The sequence below is a fragment of the Narcine bancroftii genome, chromosome 1, assembly GCF_036971445.1.
Source record: "Narcine bancroftii isolate sNarBan1 chromosome 1, sNarBan1.hap1, whole genome shotgun sequence".
Taxonomy (NCBI): domain Eukaryota; kingdom Metazoa; phylum Chordata; class Chondrichthyes; order Torpediniformes; family Narcinidae; genus Narcine; species Narcine bancroftii.
The window spans coordinates 90750914-90767315 of record NC_091469.1 but is presented as its reverse complement, the minus strand read 5'-3'; positions in this window follow the sequence as shown (position 1 = coordinate 90767315).

Genomic DNA, 16402 nt, shown 5'->3' with positions numbered 1-16402 from the left:
CCCTCTTCCCTCTGTCTCCCTTCCTCAAGCTCCCCATCCTTCCATCAGAGAACTTACTATCTTCGCACTCTGCCTTCTCTGCCATAATTTCTCAGTTTCTGTCTCTTCTAACCTCCCACGTGTGTGCTCCTCCTTCCCTCCATGCACTTTTTTTTTCCATGCTGCCCAATTGCACCCAATTAACCTCCAACCTTGGTACATTTTGAAAGGTGAAAGAAAACAGGTGCCTGGAGGAAATCCATGCAGACATAGGGAGATGTACAAGTGGCTTACAGACAGCACTGGATTTGCACTCCCAGTCTTGGGGTTGTACAAACCATGCTGAGTCACATGCTGAGTTCCTCCAGCATCTTTCAGTGCTCCAATCTTTGTGCTGCTATAGAATTCTGGGTTGTACTCTTTCACCTGGGAGAATTCCTGGGCTTTTCATTCAAACCAGTACCTCCAAGGAAATATTGCTAAACATTACAACACTGAGTGCATTTCAAGGAATTTACTGTAAATTAGGACCCATGAGCCACATAAATCTGTCTTTTTCTTTTTTGTTGAGGTTACCCTTAAATAAGGTAAATCATTATTTGAGTATACACGGAGATCTGTAATGAAGAATCTTCAGCTGTTAAGAGAATGACAGACTCTGGAGAGTTATGAATTAAGCATTGAACTCTGTATTAGTCCATAAATATAAGGAATTTCAATTCAAATGCATTGAATTGAATCATTGATTTATGTGTATACATTTTTGTTACCTACTGCGTGATGCCACCAGCAGGCATATCTTCCTCCCCTCTCAGCCTTCTGCAGGGACCACTCACTCTGTGACTCTCTCGTCCACTCCTTCCTTCCCACTACTCACTCCCATGCTACCTATCTCTGTGACTGCAGGAAATGCTATCTATATATCATCTCTTACCACCATTTGGGACCCCAAATTAAGCAACAATTCACTTGCGAATCTGCATGGGTCATCTACTGCATTCGGTGCTTCTGTTGTAGCCTCCTCTACATTAGACAGACTGGACGTAGGATGGGAGATCTGTTCGTTGAGCACCTATGCCTGTCCACTGCAATAGTGGGGATTTCCCAGAGTCTACCCATTTCAATCCCCTGCCCCATTTCGAAGCTGATATCTTTGTCCATGGTCTCATCCAATGTCAGACTGAGACCACCTGCAGAAAGAAGGAACACCTCATATTCCATCTGGGCACCCTCCAATCAAATGTCATTAACATCAACTTACTCTGTTTCTGTTAGCACAACACAACAAACACCCCCACCTCCACCCATCTCTCCCCTTCCCCATGCCTATGTCTCCTTTCCTTTTGCTGTCTCTCTCTATCTCTTTCCCTTTCCCTCTGTCTCCTTTCCTTCAGCTCTGTATTCACAGCATCACCCCCTCCCCTGATCATTTCTCACCTTTCCTCTCCTTTCCTCCTACCCACGTTCAAATATGGCCTTTTGCCTGTTGGCCTGTACTCCTCCTCCTGCCTTTACTTTCCTTCCTCAGAGGTTGGGGGAAGAGGTGCCCATCTGTTTTTTGCTCATAGATTGAAGAATGGCTCAGGCCTGAATCATTGGTAATATATCGTTATGCCCTATGCTGAGTTTCTCCGGAATTTACAATGTGTATTTTTTTAATTGAAATTGCATAATCTTCAGACTTTTGCATTTCATATTTATGCATAGAGTTGTTTTATTTTATTTTACTGTGTTAATTAAATCACACTTGTACCACATATCTAATATGTTCAAATTACGTGAAAAATATCTGAGTATTAACAGTTTGGGAGAATTCAGTTTAGTTCTCAATAAAGCAGCATTCGCACATGCTTAGTGAATTTTACAATGTAGATTAATAATGGAGATCTGAGTGAACAAAGTTCAAAGAGTCAGCTTCATTCTGAATATTTATCATATTTTGGCACTAGATGCAGGCTGATAGACAAATAATTGAGTACTTGTCACACATGAGCTGAGTGCTGAATTTTAGCCCTCGGGCTGTCTGTCACTTAGTTCGGCTTCAGTTACCTCTTGTCAGTTCCCTCTGGCTCATCCTGAAGCTCTCTAGAGCTCTAGGTCCCATCTGCAATTTGTTTGATGACACCAATTGGTCACAAAGGGTAAATGGATAAGTCAAAAATGTTACAATTTCTGCTCACAATCCCCTTTTTGACTGGCTTTACTTTGACTTTGTGTCATTTTGTTGGTAAATATTATATCAAGCAACATTGGGAAATGCAAATGATGCATTTATCCTAATTATAATTGGGCAGCATGGATAATGTGTAGGATAGCCCAATGCTATTACAGCATAAGCAACCCTGGTTTGAATCAACTGTTGTGTGTAAGGAGCATTATAATTTCTCCCCATGACCTGCACAGGTTTTCTCTGGGTGCTACGGCTTCCTCTCTCCCTTCAAGTCATCCAGGGTTGGTAGGTTATTTATTTATTTTAAATTACAGCACAGTAGAAGCTGATACCAGCCATTTAAAATCATGTTGCCCAACTCCAAAAAACCAGGTTAATTGGGTTTAATTGGGTGGCTCGGGTTTCATGGGCCAGAATGACGTTTGACTATGTTGTATCATTAAAATTATAAAATGCAAAAATAATGATTACATTTAATCATTTAGGATTTAGGAGTGACGGTACATCGTTCCCTGAAGGTAGAAACTCACGTGAATAGGGTGGTGAAGAAGGCTTTTAGTATGCTGGCCTTTATCAATCATTGCATGGAATATAGGAGTTGGGAGGTGATGTTGAGATTGTATAAGACGTTGGTGCGGCCTAATTTGGAGTTCTGTGTGCAGTTCTGGTCGCCTAATTATAGGAAGGATATAAACAGAGTGGAGAGAGTGCAGAGAAGGTTTACCAGAATGTTGCCTGGGTTTAAGCATCTGGAGTATGGGGAGAGATTGGACAGATTGGGTCTTTATTCTTTGGAGCGTAGAAGGTTGAGAGGGGATTTGATAGAAGTATTTAAGATTATGAAAGGGATAGACAGAATGGATGTGGATAGACTATTTCCGTTAAGAGGAGGAAAGTTTAAAACAAGAGGACATGAGTTAAGAATTAAGGGGCAGAGGTTTAGAGGTAACATGAGGGGGAACTTCTTTACTCAGAGAGTGGTAGCTGTGTGGAATGATCTTCCGGGAGAAATAGTGGCGGCGGAGTCAATTGTATTATTTAAGAAAAGGTTGGACAGGTATATGGATGAGAGGAGGATGGAGGGTTATGGGCATTGTGCAGAGAGGTGGGATTAGAAAGGGGTGTTTGGTTCGGTGCGGACTAGAAGGGCCTAATGGCCTGTTTCCGTGCTGTAATTGTTATGTTATGTTATGTTATGTTAAGTGGACAATTTATGCCTTGTGTGTAAGGAATTTCTGTCAAAAGATGGGTTCTGTGTTCACCTGTCCCAGATTTAGAAAACTAGTTAATTCTGGCTTTCCTTGATTGAAAGGTCATTTTATATTCGTGATACATTGATAGTCTCTGCAATCTTTCTGCATTCAGGATATTGCAAATTTCATGTTCCATTACATAACTTAAAAAAAGAGAAAGGAAATTTAATCTTTATGTCTAATATTTTGGCCAAGCAAAACTGTGGCACCTGAAGAAGGACTCATATCCAAAACATTGACTATGTTTTGCTTTCCATGGATGGGGCTGAGTTGCAAAAATAGCAATCATAGAACTTCACAAAAGTGCCAGAGAAACTCAGTGACCTGCATAGAACTTTTGTGAAGTTCTATGATTGCTTTGTCATCTTTGATATACTGTACATCCAAGGGGGTCATTTTTTTTTTGTTTGTGAGATCAAACTGGATACTAATGAGGATGAAACTTGGTTTAGTTTGTCTTGATACCAATAGAGAAGGTTTCTTGCATTCTTCCCAGCGAGTGCTGGATAAATCTAGTGCTCTGTTATGCATAAGGCTGGTTAGTACAGGTATAGCAATACGGAAAGGTGGCCAAATGAGTTTGACATCCACAGATAATTCAGGTTGTGAGGGAAATAGGTACAATTTTGTTCAATTCACTTATTTCTAGCCCATCAGTTTCCAATGGTTGGTCTTATTTTCAAGGTAAAGGAGTCTGGCATCTTAGACCAAGTTAAGAAGAATTCTGTGCTCTTGAGGCCTGTGGCCAAGATTGTAGTGCCTATGATTGGCAGCAGGGGTTACAGATTCTGGGGATTCAAAGGATTGGTGCAGGGTACTAGGAAATGGGGGGTTGACCCCAATTTGAAAAGGAGAAGCAGAGAAGACAACCTATGGGTCGTTGACCATGGCAGCAGACCAGAGAGAAGCTCTGCAGTTGAAGAGCACACAGGTGGTGAGTTGTTGGCATCTTGAGGCAAGGAACCCGTGAATGCTGCAGGCTGCTGGTAACTGCGGTTGAGGCATACACACATGGTGGCGTACTGCTGTAGACTGGCTTGAGACTGGCTGAAGGTATACCAGGTAATGGAACCGGGATGTGAGAGGATGCCGAGGGTGCTGATGGTTTCCTGATCGTGTCGGAGGTTCGGACGTGGAGCTCGGGCCGTTGATGGTTTGAACTAGACTGTGTGTGGTTGCGGAGACAGCAGCAGCACTGGAGGTGAAATGGCAACTCTTGCTCTGACTGTAGGAGGTGCTTCAGGCAGTTTCTACCAATGACAAATCTGTCTGCCTTATGGCAGAGGAAAAGATATTCCATGTAATTTTGCATTGTTTTTATAAAATGACAATAAAGGAATCTTGAATCTTGAATCATGAACCCTAAATCTTGAATCTGTCTTAGTCGTCATTAAATGTATCCAGTAAATCAAATTTCTAGACATAAAAGGCATCAAAGAGGGGGTAAGGAATATGTGAGGAGAGTGCAAGAATATAATACAGGGAATGAAGCTCAGACGTCATCATATTGAATGATGGGGCAGGTTCAATGGTTGACACCTGCTCTTATTTTTCTGTTTCCAGGAGTTCCCACCTTGAAAATGGCTTGCTCTGTGCTCCAACAGGATTCATTCTGGAGTTGTCAAGTCGTAAAGTTCTACAGCATTTCAGCTCTAAGGGCTGTGGAACATTGACTCTCTGTCTCCAAGACAAAATATGGGTCATTATTATAAATATTATAGTTATAACTTGTGCATGCCGACCAAGCTATTTCATTTGCTTCTTTTTGGTCCACATCCCTCAGAGTATTTCGTATCCATTACCTGTCTGCATATCTTTTCAACATTACAAGTATCCCATTTAGAATCCTAGAACACTACAGCACAAAAAAAAACAGGCTTTTTCGGCCCTTCTAGTCCATGCTGAACCATGTTTTTTGCCTAGTCCCATTGCCCTGCACCCAGTCCATACTTCTCCCATCCAAATTCTTCTTAAATGCTAAAATTGAACCTTCAATTCACCACTTCAGCTGATAGCTCATTCCACACCCCTACCACTCTCTGTGTGACTAGGTCCCCCCTTATATTCCCCTAAACTTTTCCCCTTTCACTCTTAACCCATATTGTCTAGTTTGTATCGCCCCTACCCTCAGTGGAAAAAGCCTATCTACATTTACTCCGTCTATCCCTCTCAAAATGTTAAATACCTCTCTCAAATCTCCCCTCATTCTTCTATGCTTCAGGGAACAAAGTTCTAACCTGTTTAACATTTCCCTGTAACTCAATCCCTGAAGTCCAACCAACATCCTAATAAATCTTTTCTCCACTCTTTCTATCTTATTGATATCTTTCCTATAGCTAGGTTACCAAAACTGCACACAATACTCCAAATTTGGCCTTATACAACATTACCATAAAATCCCAACTCCAATACAAAAATCTCTTTACAACCCTATCCACCTGTGATGCCAATTTTAGGGAATTATGTATTTGTATTCCCAGATCCTTCTGTTCTACCACACTCCTCAGTGCCCTGCCATTTACCATGAATGTCCATTCTTGGTTTGTCCTTCCAAAAGGCAACACCTCATGCTTATCTGCTTCCTTCTACCAATTCCTCTGGCAGCTCACTGTATCTACCCACCACTCTCTGTGTGAAGTCGGTGCTACTATTTGACACCATTACCTTGTTCATATTCAGTGATTTCTCTTTCCATTCTTGATTTTAATATGGTATTGGAATATATCATCAGCTTAAAACATTCATTTTGTTATTTCAGTAACTGAATATTTCCAGTATTAGCTGTTTTCATTTGTAAGAAATAGGTTTCAGCTTCACATTATCAGACAAAGGATAATGGACAGTCATCAAAATATTAAAATCATTTCTAGCTCAATATTTATATCTATGTCCCAGAGACTAAAGCAAGGTACAACAACAACCTCTCCATCCATTTTTATTACATTTCATAAGGGCTAAATAATCTCTGGCAGCTCTCTTATCTTATAATATCCCATTAAAAGTGTATGTCATAGTCACAAATGTTCCAAAAGATTTGAGTAGTAAAGTGTTTTTTTATAAACCTCATATGAGGTTAGAGATGATTATCAAGGTATGAATTATGGGTCATTATTATAAATATAATTTTATATAATGAGAACTAATCGTGCATTGTAGACAAAAAAAAATGTGAGAGAACATCGTAAAATCAAACAAAGAAACAGGGTGCAAAAGTTAAAAGGGAAACTGTAACCAATTAATGATTGCATACTAAATTCAGTTTTAAACATCTTGATATTGATATCCAGGGCGTGGTTCTTGAGATATGAGAAGTGGTCAACTTTTTCCAAGGCATTTTAAATTGTCTTTGTGCAGGAATGAAATATGATGCCCATGGACTAGAATTTTAATTGGAGTTTCCTGTGTACTCCACAGATATTGAAAGAATCTTGTTGGGCTTCAACAGTGATATTGAAGACTTGGCGTCTTGTAGCTACTGAGAGGCAGCAGAAAACATCATGCACGGCGATGAGAGGCTTTGCATTGGGGGTCCATTCATTGGATCGCAATATTCTAGCCAATGCTCAGGTGTGAATTTTATACTATGCTAATCATTACTATGTTCTGAATAATTTACCCAAGAAAGAAATAGTATGGATCTCTCTGAAGTTCTAATCGCAACTCAGCTTGGGGGATAATCACAGTCATTTTTGATAAATAAAGCAAAATGACTCTTGTAGCTTTTTTTTATTTAAAATAGGGAAGAAGTCAATTTCACACTTTAAACCTCATGCTGCCCAATTACAATCAATTAACTGTCAACTCATTACATTTTTTGGGAGAACTGGAGGAAAGTAGAGCACCCAGGGAAAACCTACATAGACATGGGGAAATTCCTTACAGACTGCACCAGATTTGAACCGGGATTCACTGGTGCTGGTGTAGAGTTGTGCGACCCACTAGAGATAAACAAAAAGACATGTCCAGCCCAAAGAACCTCAAAACCCAGCAGTAATAGATATTCACCAAGACAAATGGTTATTTAAACAAAAGTTGCTTTAAATTAACTTTAAAAATAAAAACAGGATCAAGGTCTAACTTGTTACTATTAACTTACTTAACCTAACTTAACCCCCTTCTAATTCTAAGTGCACGTGTATGTAATATGTGTGTAAGTTTAGAAAAGTTCTTTGATTCACAGTCCAATCTCACTTCTAACTCCTCCAAGTTCACTGGTTACAGGCAATTCTTATACTGTGCAAAAAATTTAACATTTATGAAGTACACCAGGCTTTGGTGCTTGAAAGGGAATTAATTACCACTCAGGAAGGTTTTTGTCAGTTTTCAGAGAGAGATTTTTTGCTTGCTGGGACACAAACTATTATGTAGTGACTGGCCGAAGAAACTTGCCCCATCAGGGTTCTCCAGATAATAGACTCTTTCTTTCAGGTCACCACAGAGTTCCTTTTTGTTTCTCTTATTTCAAGTGAAACCTTAGGCAGCCAGTTATCTTCACTTTGACCAGGCTGAACTAATCACTCACAACCTGTCTTCAAAATGTTTTTTTCCACAAGTTTGCCAGCTTGTCCTATTCCAGTCCCAGCTGCTGCTGCTGAACTGAATTCTCTCTCTCTCCATCTCACTCAGAGAAAATCCTGTTTGACTCTGTGCTTGCAAAACCACATGATCCCCTTAGAACAGCAAGAAGCACTCTGACAATTTGCGGCTCCGAACCTAATCCTCTGAGTTATTTCATCTGTTGCTTTTCAAAACAACAATCCTTTAGTAAAATCCTTATAGGCACTCTTCAGAGTTTTTGCAAAGGCTCTCATAGCCGGAATGTCTGGCTTGAGCAGAGCTTCAGTATTTTAAATGGGATCTGTTTTAAAATGTTTGTATGGGACCTACACTAACAATACCTGCTCCAATGTATCTCCTAAAAAGACATGCTTCTAGAACGCTTCCACCAGCGTTGTCTTCGCTCCATCCTCAACATTCATTGGAGCGACTTCATCTCCAACATTGAAATACTCGAGATGGCAGAGGCCAACAACATCGAATCCACGCTGCTGAAGATCAAACTGCGCTGGGTAGGTCACGTCTCCAGAATGGAGGACCATCGCCTTCCCAAGATCGTGTTATATGGCAAGCTCTCCACTGGCCACTGTGACAGAGGTGCACCAAAGAAGAGGTACAAGGATTGCCTAAAGAAATCTCTTGGTGCCTGCCACATTGACCATCGCCAGTGGGCTGATATTGCCTCAAACCGTGCATCTTGGCGCCTCACAGTTCGGTGGGCAGCAACCTCCTTTGAAGAAGACTGCAGAGCCCACCTCACTGTTAAAAGACAAAGGAGGAAAAACCCAACACCCAACCCCAACCAACCAATTTTCCCCTGCAACCGCTGCAACCGTGTCTGCCTGTCCCGCATCAGACTTGTCAGTCACAAACGAGCCTGCAGCTGACATGGACATTACCCCTCCATAAATCTTCATCTGCGAAGCCAAGCCAAAGAATATACACACACATACACAATATCAAACACAACATATTCTGTCACAGTATATTAATGTTTACAATTAACTGGGCTTCACTGGTAGGGTGTTGTGCTGATGGCTGGCCCCACCACCCGGCTCAGCCCCCACCTGCCCACATATAACCACGGTTTCCCGCCTAAACCCAGAAACTTTCTGAAGACGACTGTTGAACCCTACCTTTAGTTATAAACTAATGAAAGCATTTGTTTTCCTCCCAGTTGTGAGCTGTTATTCAGGCTGCAATTTTATTAGCTTATTCCCTAATGATGGAAGCTCTACACAAGCCAGGCATGCTACTGATAGACCCTCTGACCCCTGATGTGGCTGAGGAGTTCATGTAATGGCTAGACTGCTTCCAGGCCTACCTGAAAGCGACCAGAGATGTCTTCCACACTGATGAATTCAAGAGGTCTGCACTCATTTCGTGGGTAGAGTCATTAGGCACTGCACTACATATGATGCCATCATGGCATTGAAATCTAGGTACCGGAAGTTGCAAATCCAGATCCTAGTGAGGCCAGCGGCCTGGAGAAACCATCGATGACTATCTGCTGGATCTGTGAACGCTTGGCAAGAAGTACTGGTATGAAGCGAATACAGGTCACGTTCATGAGGAAGAACAGATCCGGGACACTCTAATTGTGGGGGTCCGCTCGAGGTACATGAAGCAGTGACTGCATGAGTCAGGAAAGAAGGACCTGGCTAGCCATGTCGAGCTGGCCAAATCATTGGAACCACCCAAGCTCGAAGCCAGCGAGCTCCCCCACCCAGGTGAGCCCTTCCAAGGACCGGCTGATCTTGCTACCCCAGCTCTAATGGCTGTCGCTTCCCACGCCAGGGAGCGCTTTTTCAGCAGCAAGAGCCAGCATCCCCAATCTCGTTGCCTGACAAAAGACTAAGTGTGTTCCAGCTGTGACAAGAAAGGGCATGGGGTGAAGGTTTGCCACATGAGGGGAAGCCTGGGGAAGTCTGCGGCCTGCACCACTCCCAGATCTGATTCCAGCCCAAAGCCATCATCTCCGAATTCACCCGAACCCGCTTAGTGCATGAGACGCCGATGGAGGGTAGCAGTGAGGAAACAGTGCGAACAGGCACAGCAGCCATCTTGCCATGATGCAAATTCAAAGCACCATCATTGTTGGAGCAAGAAGGAGGGCGGCCATCTTGCCACGCCACAAGTTCAACGCCATCTTACCCACGCAAGGCAACCCAGGATGGTTGGGATCACTTGAGAGAGGAGCATGAAGTCTCTGGGGATTTAGCCTCAATAGTCCTAGATCAGGACAGACCTCACAAGCTCAGCAACTCTATAGTGACTGTAAAGATAAAAGGACAATCCACTAAATGCCTAATCAACACAAAAAAGTCTCATGGACTGTGCAAAAATACAACCTAAAGGTGTATTCTTCTAATTACCGCATATTTCTCGCATCTCGTTCGCATTCTGTACATGTTCAACAACAATGTATAGTACACCTGTCATTTGAAGGGTGGGGGTGGGGAGTTCTGTAAATTTTGCTTGTACATTCTTAATGAAATGTGTGCTCTGGTGTGGTTGTGTCTGGACTTCCTGTGTCACATTAAAAATGTGACCTTGGAGTATTCTGGTCCTCACCCTCTGTAATGGTTCAGAGCAGTGGGTCTATAAAATCAGAACCCACGTGCAGCCTCACCATATTAAATATCATCCCCCCACCTCTCTCCCCGAAACTATCCTCAGACTGCAAACCAAATGCTACTAAGAGCAGGAGGTACAGTGCAGCAGACCGAGAGTTTATAAAGTCAGAGACTCAACTGGATGAAGATATCATTGAACCTAGCACCAGCCTGTGAAGAGCGCAAGTTGTAATGGTAAAGGGGGAAAACAAGTCCAGGCTAGTAATTGACTATACCAAACTATTAATCGGTACACACTCCTGGACACATAACTCCTCCCTCATATTTTGGACATGGTGAAAAATATTGCGCAGATTCAGCCTGAATCCTGCTTATCACCAGCTGCCAATCCATTCTGAGGATCATGCATTTATGGCATTTGAGGCTAACGATCATGTCTATTATTTCCGGAGGGTTCCTTTCGGTATTATTAACAGGGTTTCTATCTTCCAGAGGCAGATTGGCAGAATGGTTGATGAGTATGGATGAAGGTTACCTTCTACCTCAATTACATCACCATCTGTGACAATACCTTGGAAGACCATGACGCCAATCTCCAGAGTGTTCTCCATGCAGTAAAAGCCCTGAACCTCACTTATACCTCTGACAAGTCAATGTTCAGGACTAAACAGATGACTATCCTTGGCTACATTGTGGAGAATGGCATAATTGGCCCAGACCCTGAAAGGATATGCCCTTTGTTAGAGCTCCCCATTTCCAGGATCACAAAGGCTTTGAAGAGTAGCCTGGGGCTTTTCTCATATTACATCCAATGGATCCCTCAATACGCCACTAATTCCCCCCTCTTGGCTGAAGCCCAAATGGCTTTTAACTATCTCTGGAATCACATTGCGATAGCCACCATGCATGCAGTAGATGAGAATGTACCTTTCCAAGTGGAATGCGGTGCTTCAAACGTAGCCCTGGCTATTATCCTCAATAAGGTGGAGAGGCCCATTGCATTTTTTTCTCAGATAATTCTTTTCTTTGGCTTGGCTTCGCGGACGAAGATTTATGGAGGGGGTAAAAAGTCCACGTCAGCTGCAGGCTCGTTTGTGGCTGACCAGTCCGATGCGGGACAGGCAGACACGATTGCAGCGGTTGCAAGGGAAAATTGGTTGGTTGGGGTTGGGTGTTGGGTTTTTCCTCCTTTGCCTTTTGTCAGTGAGGTGGGCTCTGCGGTCTTCTTCAAAGGAGGCTGCTGCCCGCCAAACTGTGAGGCGCCAAGATGCACGGTTTGAGGCGTTATCAGCCCACTGGCGGTGGTCAATGTGGCAGGCACCAAGAGATTTCTTTAGGCAGTCCTTGTACCTTTTCTTTGGTGCACCTCTGTCACGGTGGCCAGTGGAGAGCTCGCCATATAATACGATCTTGGGAAGGCGATGGTCCTCCATTCTGGAGACGTGACCCATCCAGCGCAGCTGGATCTTCAGCAGCGTGGACTCGATGCTGTCGACCTCTGCCATCTCGAGTACCTCGATGTTAGGGGTGTGAGCGCTCCAATGGATGTTGAGGATGGAGCGGAGACAACGCTGGTGGAAGCGTTCTAGGAGCCGTAGGTGGTGCCGGTAGAGGACCCATGATTCGGAGCCGAACAGGAGTGTGGGTATGACAACGGCTCTGTATACGCTTATCTTTGTGAGGTTTTTCAGTTGGTTGTTTTTCCAGACTCTTTTGTGTAGTCTTCCAAAGGCGCTATTTGCCTTGGCGAGTCTGTTGTCTATCTCATTGTCGATCCTTGCATCTGATGAAATGGTGCAGCCGAGATAGGTAAACTGGTTGACCGTTTTGAGTTTTGTGTGCCCGATGGAGATGTGGGGGGGCTGGTAGTCATGGTGGGGAGCTGGCTGATGGAGGACCTCAGTTTTCTTCAGGCTGACTTCCAGGCCAAACATTTTGGCAGTTTCCGCAAAGCAGGACGTCAAGCGCTGAAGAGCTGGCTCTGGATGGGCAACTAAAGCGGCATCATCTGCAAAGAGTAGTTCACGGACAAGTTTCTCTTGTGTCTTGGCGCAAACAGAGGAACCACTGACATGGTCTTTGCCCTCAGACAGCTCCAAGAAAAGTGCAGAGAACAAAACAAAGGACTCTACATCACCTTTGTTGACCTCACCAAAGCCTTCGACACCGTGAGCAGGAAAGGGCTTTGGCAAATACTAGAGCGCATCGGATGTCCCCCAAAGTTCCTCAACATGATTATCCAACTGCACGAAAACCAACAAGGTCGGGTCAGATACAGCAATGAGCTCTCTGAACCCTTCTCCATTAACAATGGCGTGAAGCAAGGCTGTGTTCTCGCACCAACCCTCTTTTCAATCTTCTTCAGCATGATGCTGAACCAAGCCATGAAAGACCCCAACAATGAAGACGCTGTTTACATCCGGTACCGCACGGATGGCAGTCTCTTCAATCTGAGGCGCCTGCAAGCTCACACCAAGACACAAGAGAAACTTGTCTCAGATAATACAAGGCCATGAACTCCAGAACCTATCTGTGGAATAGGAGAATCAAACCATTGTAGAAGCCGCGAGGTACTGGAGACAGTAGCTGGATGGTAGGAAATTTATGCTCCTCACTGACCAATGCTCAGTCACATTCATGTTCAATAATGTCATGAGGGGAAAAATCAAAAATTACAAAATTTCTAGGTGGAGGATCAAGCTCTCCAACTACAATTATAACATCGTCTTTTGGCCAGGAGCCCTGGACCCTCCAGATGCCTTATCCAGAGGAAGCTGTGCCTCTGCACACATCAGCCAACTATGGTCTCTGCATAATGAGTACTGCCATCCAGGGGTCACCTGCATGGCTTATTTTTTCAAGGCATGCAATCTTCCCTACTCCATGGAAGACGTCAGGGAAATGATCAGGTCTTGACAGGTCTGCACGGAGTGCAAGCTACACTTCTGTCATCTCGCAAAGGTGCACCTGATTAAGTCATTCAGGCTCTTTGAACGGCTCAACATCAATTTTAAGGGACCTCTCCCCTCCACGAATAGGAACATCTTCTTCCTCTCTGTCCTCTCTCTTCCTCCATAACCAGACATGTCAACTTCATCAGTTTTGAAGGCTCTGGACTCCATTTTCACTCTGTTTGGGTATCCAAGTTATATTCATCCTTTATGAGTGATGAGCTACATCAGTACCTGCTGGTGAGGGGAATTGCGTCCAGCAAGGCTACTAGCTACAACCTCCGGGGGTACAGGCAGATTGAAAAGGAGAACACCACAGTCTGGAAGGCTATCAAACTGGCCCTGAAGTCAAAACACATTCCAGATTAATGCTGGCAGGAAAGTCCATGGCGCTCCACTCCATCTAGTTGCCACTATGTACCGCAACTAACACTACTCTTCATGAGCTCCTATTCACTTTTTAAAGTAAGTTGTCATTGGGAACTACACTCCCAGTCTGGCTCACCACTCCTGGTCCAGTCCTTCTCAGGAAGCACATGAGGAGAAGCAAGACTGACCCCTGGTGGAAAGGGTGAAACTGCTCCACGCCAATCCCACGTACACTTATGTGGAGTAGCTGGATGCCAGGGAGGAGACCAAGTCCGTTAGGGACCTGGCACCTGCCGGAACAGAGAGTCTGTTGCCTCAAGTGCCTTGCGAGGCACGGAGGACATTCTTCCCAGTCAGGGCCTCAGGGGATCCGGTTCAGGAGGAAAGTGCACCCCCTCCATTGTCAAACCAGAGACCCAGCCTGCATCTCCTCCCTCACAAGGGGACCAGGACACCCAAGGAGCCCAAAGCCCCTCGGTGCTAAGGCACTCCACCAGGATCTCCACACCCCTGGACCACTAAAATTTGTAAATTTGTAAATAATTGTATTTTTTTTACCACTTGTTTCGCAACCCATGTTCTATGTCTTCATTCACAGACCCTAAATTCTACAGGAAAGGGTGAATGCAGTGAACTGGAACTCATTGGTAGTGTGTTGTGATGATGGCTGGCCCTGCCTCCCAGCTCCGCTCCCATCTGCCCACATACAATCCTGGTTTCCCACCTAAACCCAGAACACTTCTGAAGACTACTGTTGAACCCTACCCTTAGTTATAAGCTAATGAAAGCGTTTGTTCTCCCTCCAGTCGTGAGAGCTTTTATTCACGCTACAATGGTACATCCTCATTTATGCAACCTTGGATGCCATTCTAATTTCCTCTGCAATTTCATCAACTTATCTTCTCACTCTTAAATAATTCTCTGCCTGAATTTCTTATCTCCTGGTCTTAATGCCACAGTAGTTACATAATAACATAACATAACATAACATAACAATTACAGCACGGAAACAGGCCATTAGGCCCTTCTAGTCTGCACCGAACCAAACACCCCTTTCTAGTCCCACCTCCCTGCATAATGCCCATAACCCTCCATCTTCTTCTCATCCATATACCTGTCCAACCTTTTCTTAAATAATACAATTGACTCCGCCGCCACTATTTCTCCCGGAAGCTCATTCCACACGGCTACCACTCTCTGAGTAAAGAAGTTCCCCCTCATGTTACCTCCATCCTCTGCCCCTTAATTCTTAACATTTAGGACTTTTTGAAAACAAATGTGCTAGAACATCATGAAAGAATGAGCAAAATATTATATGATAAAGTTAATGTTTCTGAAACAATATCGACAGGATTGTACTTTAAAGTACTCAGCCGGTCAGGCAGCATCCACATAAATTAAAAACACAACTAACATTTCCAGTTAATGCTTCTTCAAATGGCCTAAGAAAAATTAAAAATTCAAAATGATTTAATTGGATGAGAATTGTGGGGGGGGGGGGGTGTAAATGTATGAAAAAAGGTGGAGAATAAAAACAGTGCCTGCGACCCTTTTTCCCCATGTCTGCATGGGTTTCCTCCAGGTGCTCCCATTTCTTCCCAGCCTTCAAAATGTATAGGTTGGTTAAGGTATATGTGTTACACAGACTTGTTGTCCACAAAGGCCTATTACTGTGCTGTCTGGCTAAATTTACCAAAAGAAAATTAAGCAATTGAATGACACAAGTGCTGCTGGCTGGGAGATAAAAAAATGTGGGGAAGGCTTGTAATCATGTCTGATCATGCTACAGTCAGTCTTAATAGATAGCAAAAAAGACTTGTACCTCCAGGTTCCAGAAACATAACTAAGTTGCTGTGAAGCATGGGTCATCAGTAACTATTCCACTATTTTATTGTGCCTGACTTAGGAAAGCTCCTCCGTCATTGAAAATCATAAATTCACTAAATTTAAGCAAATATTTTATTTTCAGTCCTTTACAATCTGTTACTTTTTCCATCTGTTCCTCACTGAACAATAAAATAAATAAAGTTGCATTGTATGCAGTAGTAAGTTGGTTGTGTTGTCAACTCACAGAAATGATACAATGCCTCCAATAAACTTTTCAAGATGATTTGTTGTAGGATTCAGACTGGCATTTTGAACAGATTTTCTCACTTTCCCACCCCTTGCTGCCTACATTGTTTGATGATAGTAAATAGACGTTGAAATCTTGACAACAAAATAACTTATTTTCTTATTTTGTTGTCAAGCTATGAGCTGACAAAATGGATTTTTTAAGCATAAGGCAAGATCATCTGAACTGCAGTGCCAGCTAATACTTAGTCTAATGTAACATGACTGAAGACACAATATTCAAGTATCAGTCACAACCTGTTAATTTTAAAACACATAGTTTGCTTAGACATGATACAGTAAAACCCTTGTTATCCAGTATTCAAGCAACCAGCAGCCACAAGGAACCAGCAAGAAAAATTGCAGAAAATAAATAGATATGAAATATGGGTTTAACATTGGTGTGCCATGTCATTAGTTTGCAAATCAGACAAC